A 12,891-nucleotide genomic window follows, 5' to 3' on the forward strand; every position below is an offset into this window, starting at 1 on the left:
CAATTTCAGTTAATGAGTTTACTATTCCTTTCCAAGTCCTGAACTGTCACTAATCTTAATTTAGGGTTGTTGAAACAAGCCAGCTTCATCGATTATTTGAAGCTGGCTTGTTTGAAATATATAGTAATTAAGATTGACCACAGGTTTCTAGGTTTTTGACCATAGTAACTATGTTTAACTGAAAAAACGAGTTGCAATTAACCTAAAATAGACATGGCTATATTGGGAGAAAAGCACATAGATGTGGGATCTTGACTCAGTCCCATCAGAGTAGCCCAGGAGGGAACCCCCAGAGTAGTCTGGAGGTTCAAAAGAAAATATATGCTGCCTCTGGCCTTTGGAGGGCTGCTTCCATACCCCCCCAAGAACATTTTACTGAAAAACTCCTTTGTACTTTCTAGTGGTTGCTGAAATTATATATATTTCTGTTACATATATAAATTTTTATCTATCTATCTATCTATGAATCCTAAAAAGGATAATGAAATCACTACTTTGGACTTAACTTGTTAATTTTTTCTTAAACAATGGATCTGATGCTACTGCAGGATTCCCAGGTCTTAGCTGTGCCTCAGAGAACCTTTTATTTAAAGCAGTGGTTCTTAACCTTGGGTTACTCAGGTGTTTTTGAACTGCAAGTCCCAGAAACCCCAGCCAGCACAGGTGGTGGTGAAGGCTTCTGGGAGTTGCAGTCTGAAAACACCTGAGTAACCCAAGGTTAAGAACCACTGATTTAAAGCACATATGGGTTGACAATCTAGTAGCTGTACTTCCACATTTTCCATCCTCCCAGACCTGAGCAGGCTGTAGCAGTCCGGCTTTGTTTCTTTTGAAAATCAGAAGTGACAAGATGATCATCTCTGGTTTTGAAGAGTAGGTATCTGTGGCCTAAATCAGGGGCACAACTGATTTACCCCATTTTACCCCATTTTCCTGCAGTTTGTGAGGAGTGCAAGTAGCCTGCTCAATTACACACTCCATGCTCTCAGATCTACTGTCTAAAGTTATAAGGACTGACACAGGAGGAGAACTGAAGCAAGATGCAATTTAATTTTTTTGCAGTTTGTTGGATGAAAATACACTTTTTCTAGAACTGGTGATACTCAGCTTTACCTTCTGTTGTCCTTTTGGGTTGGTATAATCTTTGAGAGCTTGTTCTTATCCACTCTTTCTTCTGTTAATGCCTTTCAATTTTGCCTTCTGTTCTTGAGTTTTTCACTCACCCACCCCCCACCGGTAATTCAGTTATTCAGTAGCCCTTCCAGAGGCAGCTGAGGTAGAGAGGAGCTATCAACTTTGGATGATGTGCTAGTGGTCTTTGTTACTACAAGACAGGCCTAGTCACTGTTATTTATGCCATCATGGGTGCTAGATTAATTTATTTTGAAATATCAACATGGAGTTTTTGCTCAAAATGCTAATCCTTGCCTCAAAAACCCTAAATAAACTGAAACCTGATTTTTAAAAGTCTAATGTTTATTTGCAGAGATGTATACATCACATCAGGATATTTCAACCCAATATACACAATTAAACCATGCAATGTAAAATATTTAAAGCCAATGAACATAAGGATGAAATGTATGTTCTTCGTGGTCTCTGTGGATACATACTAATGGGTTAATCTGTGCAGACCTTTGTGGCACCAGGAGAGCTCGAAATACCCCCCTCCCAAATCTCCAGGGGGAAGTGGTATTCTGTGTATTGGTGAAGACTTTATATGCTAACAGTACCTTAAACATGGTCTGGTAACAAATAGGCAGCTAATGAAGCCTTCAACAGGATGTTATATGCTGCCCTTTCCATGTTTGATAATCATATCAAAGCATTTTGCATCAGCTGCAACTTTAGGGCAGCCTCCAAATACAGGTTATTAGAATAATCCAGCCTCAAAACGACCACAGTTTGACAAGCTATCAAGAAGGGGACCTGCAGCAACGAAGATGGATCCAGAAGTACTGTATACAGAGATACTGTAGTGGTGTTGATATCCTGGATCTGGGAGCTGCTAACATGTGAGGCTATATTTTGCTAGAATTTAACATCATTTTTAAGTTCTTTGCATCCAAGTAGTGATCCCAGCTCAGTACAGTTTCATCTGGGAAGTTTGAATCATGAGAATAGTCCTGAATTATCACAGGCCAAACAGGAATAACATGGCCACACTCAAGAAGATAATTCAGCATGGCAAACAAGGTACAGTATATCCAGTCTCCAAAACCCACACACCCGTTCAGAAGGAACTTTTCAAATATACTACTCCCAAGCTGTCTGGTTTGCAGTAGGGCTATGGAACCTACAGATCTTTGCTTCAATGGCATGTTGCATGGATGACAATTTTATTCATGTATTTTATTCATTGATTTTTATACCATCTAGTGGTACACCGGTATTCTGGGTGGTTTACAGAAAATGCACAAAATACCCAAGCCCTCTCATCCTCAAATGTCCCGCCCCCTGAAAAAAAGAGCAAGAAAAAAACCCCAAATATAACAATGACATAAAACTATTATCAGTTGAGGAAATTCCACAAAAGGCTTCTCTGAAAAGCTCCCCTCCCCCAGCTTTTGAAATGCTAGGAGGAAAATGTCCTGACCCACCACTCCTAGCAGAGTTCTACAAAGTGGTGGCCACTACCGAGGAGGCCTGATTCCTGGTCAGATTTCCAGGCCTCCCTAGGGTGGCCATCCACAGCAGGTGTTTATTTCGGCTTCAGGGTCAGGGGCTCTTCACTGAGGGGACATAAAGGGTCATTTCCAGACCCCAACAAGAAAATTAAATTCAGAATGCATTTTTCCCTTCTCAAATGTTATTGGGTAGAAGCAGATTTACTTACAGTCCCACCTCACGTAATTAGGTATTGTGTGTTTAGTCGTTAAGTCGTGTCCGACTCTTCGTGACCCCATGGACCAGAGCACGCCAGGCCCTCCTGTCTTCTACTGCCTCCCGGAGTTGTGTCAGGTTCATGTTGGTTGCTTCGCAGACACTGTCCAGCCATCTCATCCTCGGTCGTCCCCTTCTCCTCTTGCCATCACACCTTCCTAACATCAAGGTTTTTTCCAAGGACTCTTTTCTTCTCATGAGATGGCCAAAGTACTGGAGCCTCAGCTTCAGGATCTGTCCTTCCAGTGAGCACTCAGGGTTGATTTCCTTTAGAACTGATAGGTTTGTTCTCCTTGCAGTCCAGGGGATTCTCAAGAGCCTCCTCCAGCACCACAATTCAAAGGCATCAATTCTTCGGCGGTCTGCTTTCTTTATGGTCCAGCTCTCACTTCCATACATCATGACAGGAAAAACCATAGCTTTGACTATTCGGACTTTTGTTGGCAAGGTGATGTCTCTGCTTTTCAAGATGCTGTCAAGATTTGTCATCGCTTTCCTCCCAAGAAGAAGGCGCCTTTTAATTTCAGGGCTACTGTCTCCATCTGCAGTGATCATGGAGCCCAGGAAGATAAAATTTGACACTGCCTCCATATCTTCCCCTTCTATTTCCCAGGAGGTGATGGGACTAGTGGCCATGATCTTAGTTTTTTTGATGTTGAGTTTCAGACCGTTTTTTGCACTCTCCTCTTTCACTCTCATTACAAGGTTCTTTAATTCCTCCTCACTTTCTGCCATCAGAGTGGTATCATCTGCATATCGGAGGTTGTTGATATTTCTTCCGGCAATCTTAATTCCGGCTTGGGTTTCTTCCAGTCCAGCCTTCCGCATGATGTATTCTGCATATAAGTTAAATAAGCTGGGGGACAATATACAGCCTTGCCGTACTCCTTTCCCAATTTTGAACCACTCAGTTGTTCCATGACCAGTTCTAACTGTTGCTTCCTGTCCCACATATAGGTTTCTCAGGAGACAGATAAAGTGGTCAGGCACTCCCATTTCTTTAAGAACTTGCCATAGTTTGCTGTGGTCCACACAGTCAAAGGCTTTCGCATAGTCAATGAAGCAGAAGTAGATATTTTTCTGGAACTCTCTGGCTTTCTCCATAATCCAGCGCAAGTTAGCAATTTGGTCTCGAGTTCCTCTGCCTCTTTGGAATCCAGCTTGTACTTCTGGGAATTCTCGGTCCACATACTGCTGAAGCCTACCTTGCAGGATTTTGAGCATAACCTTGCTAGCGTGTGAAATGAGTGCAATTGTACGGTAGTTGGAGCATTCTTTGGCATTGCCTTTCTTTGGGATTGGGATGTAGACTGATCTTTTCCAATCCTCTGGCCACTGTTGAGTTTTCCAAACTTGCTGGCATATTGAATGTAGCACCTTAACAGCATCATCTTTCAAGATTTTAAATAGTTCAACTGGAATGCCATCACCTCCACTGGCCTTGTTGTTAGCCAGGCTTTCTAAGGCCCACTTGACTTCGCTCTCCAGGATGTCTGGCTCAAGGTCAGCAACTACATTGTCTGGGTTGTCCGGGATATCCAAATCTTTCTGATATAATTCCTCTGTATTCTTGCCACCTCTTCTTGACGTCTTCTGCTTCTGTTAGGTCCCTCCCATTTTTGTCTTTTATCATGTTCATCTTTGCGCAAAATGTTCCTCTAATATGTCCAATTTTCCTGAACAGATCTCTGGTCTTTCCTTTTCTGTTATCTTCCTCTATTTCTTTGCATTGTTCATTTAAGTAGGCCCTCTTGTCTCTCCTTGCTATTCTTTGGAAGTCTGCATTCAGGTTTCTGTAACTTTCCCTATCTCCCTTGCATTTTGCTTCCCTTCTCCTCTCTGCTATTTCTAAGGCCTCGTTGGACAGCCACTTTGCTTTCTTGCATTTCCTTTTCTTTGGGATGGTTTTCGTTGCTGCCTCCTGGACAATGTTACGAGCCTCTATCCAAAGTTCTTCAGGCACTCTGTCCACCAAATCTAGTTCCTTAAATCTGTTCTTTACTTCCACTGTGTATTCATAAGGGATTTGGTTTAGATTATACCTGAGTGGCCCAGTGGTTTTTCCTAATCTCTTCAGTCTAAGCTTGAATTTTGCTATGAGAAGCTGATGATCAGAACCGCAGTCAGCTCCAGGTCTTGTTTTTGCTGACTGTATAGAGCTTCTCCATCTTTGGCTGCAGAGAATATAATCAATCTGATTTCGATATTGCCCATCTGGTGATTTCCATGTATAGAGTCGCCTCTTGTGTTGTTGGAAAAGAGTGTTTGTGATGACCAGCTTATTCTCTTGACAAAACTCTATTAGCCTTTGTCCTGCTTCGTTCTGAACTCCAAGGCCAAACTTCCCTGTTGTTCCTTTTATCTCTTGGCTCCCTACTTTGGCATTCCAGTCCCCTAGAATGAGAAGAACATCTTTCTTTGGTGTCAGTTCTAGAAGGTGTTGTAAATCTTCATAGAATTGTTCAATTTCAGTCTCCTCAGCAATGCTGGTTGGTGCATAAACTTGGATTATTGTGATGTTGAATGGTCTGCCTTGGATTCGTATTGACATCATTCTATCATTTTTGAGATTGTATCCCATTACAGCTTTTCCCACTCTTTTGTTGACTATGAGGGCTACTCCATTCCTTCTACGGGATTCTTGCCCACAATAGTAGATATGATAATCATCTGAGCTGAATTCGCCCATTCCTGTCCATTTTAGTTCACTGATGCCCAGGATGTCGATGTTTATTCTTGCCATCTCCTGTTTGACCACCTCCAGCTTCCCAACGTTCATAGATCTTACATTCCAGGTTCCTATGCAGTATTTTTCTTTGCAGCATTGGATTTTCCTTTCACTTCCAGGCACGTCCACAGCTGAGCGTCCTTTCGGCTTTGGCCCAACCACTTCATTAGCTCTGGAGCTACTTGTACTTGTCCTCCACTCTTCCTCAGTAGCATGTTGGACGCCTTCCGACCTGAGGGGCCCATCTTCCAGCGTCATATCTTTTAGCCTTTTGTTTCTGATCATGGGGTGTTCTTGGCAAAGATACTGGAGTGGCTTGCCATTTCCTACTCCAGGTGGATTGCGTTTAGTCGGAACTCTCCACTATGTCCTGTCCGTCTTGGGTGTCCCTGCACGGCATAGCCCATAGCTTCTCTGAGTTACTCAAGCCCCTTCGCCACGACAAGGCAGCAATCCATGAAGTGGAATTAGGTAACCTATGACCCCACCACATTTGCATAAAAAGGCATTTTAATGAGGCAAAGGAGACACATTAAAAATAGGTTTTTCAGAATATAATTCTCACCTAATGTATATTAATATTAATGTAGTAATTAGGTATTACTACATTAATATTAATATACATTAGGTGAGAATTATATTCTGAAAAACCTATTTTTAATGTGTCTCCTTTGCCTCATTAAAATGCCTTTTTATGCAAATGTGGTGGGGTCATAGGTTAGTTGGCTATTTTAAAAGGAGGCCGCTACTCAAAAAACCCTGGGAAACACTGGTCCATACAGACAAAGTATTCCTGAAATTAACTGAGCGCCACTTTGGTGAGAAGGCAGTAGAGTTCTTCGCTATGGAATGAAAGCGAAGTCATTCAATGCTTATTTGATGAGGCATCGACTTGGTTGCACTCTTAATTTTCAAAGAGGTACCTACCTATGTTAGTCATTTACAACATATATAAAAAATTTTTAAGATGACCAAAATGTTATGGTACATTTAAGACTCTGAGTTTTCTTCCTGGGTGAGCTCTAATGTATTTTACTCCAGGACAGCTGGTTGCACTGCAATAAAAGGGCTGCAACACTTTTGCTTCCTTTTTATTATATATATTTCTGATGGGTGTGGCAGATTTCTGAATGTTGGCCTACAATTTGCTTGCAGTTGAGGTGACACCCAGATTTTTTGAGTTCTGAGAGCAGAATATTTGGGGGTCTTTTGCTTCAGCAGAAAAGAGGTCCCTTACAATCAAACATGAAAAGAGAGTGTTCGATCTCACTGACAACCTCCCCGCACACTGTGGTACCAAGTTTGCCTTTTTAAAAAAAATGATTCAATCAATCAATCTTTATTTGCGGTCTCCGACCCATTAAAATACATACATACAGTGGACCCTCGACTTACGGCTCAGACTTTTTGAGTTACAGACTTCTCTGGCTGCAAAATTTAGATTCGACTTGCAGCCGGAGAATCGACTTACAGACCAGAAAAAAAACAAAATGGAACAAAAATAGAATAAAAACTGCCAGCTATGGGATTAATCGGTTTTCAATGCATTGTAGGTCAATGGAGATTCGACCTACAGACGTTTCGACTTGCAGCCACCATTCCAATACAGATTAATTCCGTAAGTAGAGGGTCCACTGTATAATATTTAAAATAAGAGGAAGCAAGTGATTTAAATTTTAGAATACACACGAGGTACATGCACACACAGTGTACTGTGTCAGGGGACCATGTTTCCCTGTCCCCTGCCAGAGATCTGTTTATTTGGGGGGGGGGGAGTAGAATCGATTCATTGGAATCCATTCTGCATATGTGAATGCCCCATCCGCTTCTTTTACATTCCTGCTACCAGAGAGGAATATTAAAAAGGAAAAAAAATACCAGGCTTGCCGAGGAAGCCTGCACTTGCACAGTTGTCCCTTTGCCCAACCGGTTGCCCTCCCCTTACTCGCTGGTGCCTCCTGCCCGGTTGCCCCCTGGCTCATTTTGCTGTCTCCCATCCCCTCTCTCACCCACCTGCCCACCCCTCATTCACCTGTCCCTGCATCCTCCCACCCTCGCCCCTTGCCCTCCCATCCTCCTCCCCCTTCCCTTTCCGACCCCCCCATTCACCCCACCTGATAGGAGGCTGAGACAGCGCCAGTAGCAACACCCTCACACCCCTGCTGCCGCCACCTCAGGCTCTCTGCTGCCACTGCTACTGGCGCTGCACACACACTGCCACAAAAAATTTGGATTGAGGTTAAAGTTCATCTGACTTAACTCTGATTGTTTTTATTTAAAGATCTCTCTATTTTGACAGTGGGAACAGGCCCAGAGTTCAACACTGTCTCACAGGGAATGGTCTACACCTCAGAGGCAGGTGCCTCTGCTTATTGCTGCCTTATCCAGAGCAGCCCCTCTGATTGGGAGTTAGGACACTATCTCATAATGTCAGCATTGACACTGAGCTTTGGCTATTTGTGGATGAAAGGAGGTCGCTTCTGGCCCCTGCCTCTTGAAGGCTGGCATTTACCTTCAAATGAGATGGATGTTCCAGGGACTGAGAAGCAAAGCATAGCTACTCCTTGCACCTCCTACTACAAGTCCTAAATCAGAACAAGCAATGACAAGCAGACCTCGAAGTTAAAATGATTGGAGGCCGCCTCTCTTCTAAGATTGGCCGCCTTGATTCTGACATTTTTGCGGAACAGGTGTGTATGTGTATTCAATCTTTTCTTGCTCTGAGGACACTGAAAACATTCTATGGGAACTGGCATGCTATTCCCATATTATGTGGCTGGAATTAAAGAAAGGTAAATGCTATTTTAGGGTGTATTAACAAAGTTTAGTATCAAAATCCCATGAGCTACTAGTCCCTCTCTATTCAGCGCTGTTTAGGCTTCATCTAGACTACTGTGTTCCCTTCTGGACACCACACTTCAAGAAGGACACCAACAAACTGGAGCAAGTTCAGAGAGCAACAAGGATGGCTGGAAACCAAGCTCTGAGGAAAGGCTGAAGGAATTGTTTAGCACATTTAGCCTTGAGAAAAGCAGACTGAGGGGAGATATGATAGGACATTTCAAATACCTGAAAAGTAGTCATACAGAGGAGGGGTAGGATCTGTTCTCAATCATGCCAGTGTGCAGGACACATAATAATAGGCTCAAGCTATAGGAAGCCAGATTTCAACTGAAAACCAGTTGAAATTAGAGCCGTATGACAAACGAACTACAGAGGCGCCTCGGTAGACAGTTACCCTGCATGATGCTTTTTTCGCTAGACATTAATTTTTTGCAATCGCTATAGTGATTCGCAAAACAGTGGTTCCTATGGGGGAATTTCACTGGACAATGTTTGGTCCCTGTTTCGCAAATTGATTTTCGCTAGACAACGATTTTGACAGCTCCCTCCGCACTCGCAAAATGGGTGTTTTTGGGATCTAAGCTTCGCAAGACAGCTCTTTAAACAGCTGATCGGCGGTTCGCAAAGTGGCTTTCCTATGGCCGATCTTCGCTAGACAACGACGATTCTCCCCCATTGGAACACATTAAACAGGTTTCAATGCATTCCAATGGGGAAATGCTTTTCGCTAGACAATGATTTCGCTAAACAGCGATTTCAGTGGAACGGATTATCGTCTAGTGAGACATCACTGTAATGACCATGGGAGGTAGTGAGAGCTCCAATACTAGAGGCACTCAAGAGAAAATTTTGACAACTTATCCCATTTACTTTGATTTGGATTCCTATTTTGAGCAGGGGGTAGGACTCAATGGCCTTATAGTTGCCTGAGTGCTTCATGAAAAGTATAATCTTGCTACCCATTGGACTCTATGGAGGGAGCCTCATGGAAGTACATTTCCACAAAGCACTGAGATGACTCCCAGGCAGCAGTGGTGCTCCAGGGAGGATGGGGGCATTCCCTCCATCTTTGAAGCAGCTACATGCAGAAAGAAGCAGATGTGGAGGTAGGAGTACAGTATATCCATTGTGCCCTCCCATTCTGAGAATTCCACCTGGGAGATTCTAGGTGAATTCTGGGGGCTGGAGTTTTAGAAACCTGAAAGTCTCATTCCAGCAGAATTCCTACATAGCACAGGCCTCTTCGACTAGAACTGAAAAGCAAATGCCAATCTTTTTTTTAAGACCGCCCTCCATATTTTGTGTTTTCCTATTCTTGCTTAAACATCAGGAGCTGAGATTTGGAAGATCTTCATTTCTGCCTACATTTTGTCCTGCTTTGCTAGACACCCCATGGCTACATACATACATACATACATACATACATACATACATACATACATACATACATACATACATACATACATACATACATACATACATACATACATACATACATACATACATACATACATACATACATACATACATACATACATACATACATACATACATACATACATCTCTCTTGGATGCTACCACTGCAACCCAGCCTTCTTGTTTATCCAGCTTGTTACAAGAACATTTTCCAGACGAAACGGTGTCTCAGCATGCTCCCTCCATTCCCTTTTGGACTGGAACAGAGGGCAGGTTGGTGGAGTTACAGGACCAGCTCCGCTGAGACACCAACTCCCTCCAGCTCTCCCTCTGTTGTCACCTAGCAGCAGCCATTCAGATTACTGGACTGTTTCCATCCCAGCAGATCCTAATAAGAACTGTTAAAAGCTGGTGCTCACTAGTCCCGAGTCTCCATCCCACTTTCTTTGTGTGACATTTCTCTGACATTGTCAGTCCGGGGGCAGGGTCTTTTTTGTACTCCGTATACAAGCTGCTCTGGAAACCTTTCAGCAAATGGATAGAGTAAAATGTTTTGAGTTACATAGGTTTCATTCTTTGCCCAGAGGTGCCCTGTGGGAAAGCGACTGAAAGCTTTTGAGGAAGGATTCTGTGCACTTCGTATGTGTTACAGTTCTCTCAGCTCTGTTGCCTGCCATTTGGGGATGATTATTTGTGTTTCCTTCCTTCCTTCCTTCCTTCCTTCCTTCCTTCCTTCCTTCCTTCCTTCCTTCCTTCCTTCCTTCCTTCCTTCCTTCCTTCCTTTATTCTTTGAAGAAGCTGAGCAATATTGTATGCGTGTATACCCATCTATGCTTCTCATTTAAGCAAGCAAGAACATTTTAAGGGAAAGGGGGAAAGGTTAAGACAAGCATTCACAAGATTAAGTGCCAAAGAGATAACAGCAAAGATTTGATTCCTTATGCCTCACTTGTTTTGGGGTAATCTTTGTGGGGAACAAATATGGGGGAGCACTTCAGAGTAGTTGGTTGTTTTGGGAGTGGGGGATATAGGAGAAGAGATTGGGAAGAGAGGAACAGAGAACAATGACTGCACAGCTTGGACCATTCTTTTTTAAAGAAAATTTTTACTTAATAGCTTGTTATTTCTTGCTTACTTTATTCTCTGTTGCTTAACGAGTGATGCATTAGTAATGTCTTTAAAAAGACAGCATACCCAAAGTCCCTCCAAATCCTCTTCCCCAAGCACAGGTTTACAATCAACAAGTAAATGTTATTTGCTGCCATAAAATACAGACATTACCTGTTGCCACCTTATTTTTTTTCTTAATTATATGACCTTGCAGCCTCCTAACAAACATATTACTCACAGTTTATTTATGTTGTTACTTTTTACATATTACTCTAAAGCACATACATAAAGCTAGAGAAACAAAGACAAAGAACTAAAGATTAAGTATATTTTATTTTTATTTATTTATTTATTCAATTTATATGCCGCCCATACTCCCCAGAGGTCTCTGTTGCAGTTTACCAAAAAAAAAAAAAAAAAAAAAAAAAAAAAAAAAGGGAGAAATATTGTTAGTTGCATTGTTAGTAGCAGAATATTGTTAGTAGCAGAAAGAAAAGGAAGTGAATCAGGAACAGGAAAGGGGAAAACGCCAGAGACAATGAATGATAACCGAAGAAGCCATGTTGGCACCAAACAATACCTTCTCAGTGCTTCCTTCTCTTTACCCAGTTCCTTCTCTGAAGCAGATGAACCTGTCAGTCACTCAGCCAGAGTCCCTCCCCTCCACCACGGGGACTTAAAGTACTTAAGTACTTTTCGTACAAATAAAATTAATAGAATCACAGAATAAGGGAGTTAGAAGGGGCCTATTAAGGCCACGGCATCCAACTCCCTGCTCAAAGCAGGAATCTACAGTGGACCCTTGACTTACAGATAGCTTGACTTACAGACTTTTTGAGTTACAGACTCCTCTGGCCGCAAAATTTAGGTTTGACTTGCAGACTGAGATTTGACTTGCAGACCAGAAAAAAAACAAAATGGAACAAAAACGGCCTGTTACGGGATTAATCGGTTTTCAATGCACTGTAGGTCAATGGAGACTTGATTTACAGACTTTTTGACTTGAGAACCGCCTTCCAATACGGATTAAGTTCTCAAGTCAAGACCCCACTGTATTCTAAGTTATCTCTGACAGGTGGCTGTTCATCTTCCTCTTGAATGCCTCTAGGTCAGGGGTGGGCAATTAATTTCTATAGGGGGGCCATATGAAAAATCTTTGTTCGGGAGGCCGAACCAACTTTACTTAAAAATAAAATGAAACAGTGATGTTATGATTGTTTTTATTTCAAACTTGTTAATCTTTACAACAAATACTACAGAGGTTTTTTGTGATATGTTAAAGATAAGCAACTGATCAACTTTAGACAAAAAGCTATAAATGGTTTTGATGTTTAAAACTGTCCGCGGGCCGGACAGGAGTGGCTCGCAGGCTGTATGTGGCCCTCGGGCCACACTTTGCCCAGGTCTGCTCTAAGTGTTGGAGAGCTTACTTTATTCTCTTCTAATTCTTTATTCTCTTTATACCTTCTAAGCTATTTGCCACATTGATCTAATAGTTAAGTTTTTGTTGATATTCAACCAATATCTTGTAACATGAGCCCATTATAATCTGTCCTGAAATCTAGAATGATCCTGCACCTTTTCTGTATGACAAGCTTTCAAGCATTGAAAAGTGTGAACATATCTCCCCTCAGTCTTCTTTTCTCACGGTTAAACATGCCCAGTTCTTTCAGTCTTTCCTCACAGGGCTTTGTTTAAAAAACATGCACAAAAAGTGTTCAAACAATGTTGCTTCGAGGAATGGGATTTTTAGGCTTCTAGGACTGTCCTTTCCAGAATTCATCTTGAATATTGCAGGCAGAATTCTGAGAGTAGGAGAGCAAAAGAGATGTATTCTTGCTATCTACAGAGGTACCTTCTCGCAGAACTAAATTTCCCATGAAGCACTGGGCCAACTCCTATGGCACCAT

The sequence above is a fragment of the Pogona vitticeps genome, chromosome 1 (genome assembly GCF_051106095.1).
Source record: "Pogona vitticeps strain Pit_001003342236 chromosome 1, PviZW2.1, whole genome shotgun sequence".
NCBI classification, from domain to species: domain Eukaryota; kingdom Metazoa; phylum Chordata; class Lepidosauria; order Squamata; family Agamidae; genus Pogona; species Pogona vitticeps.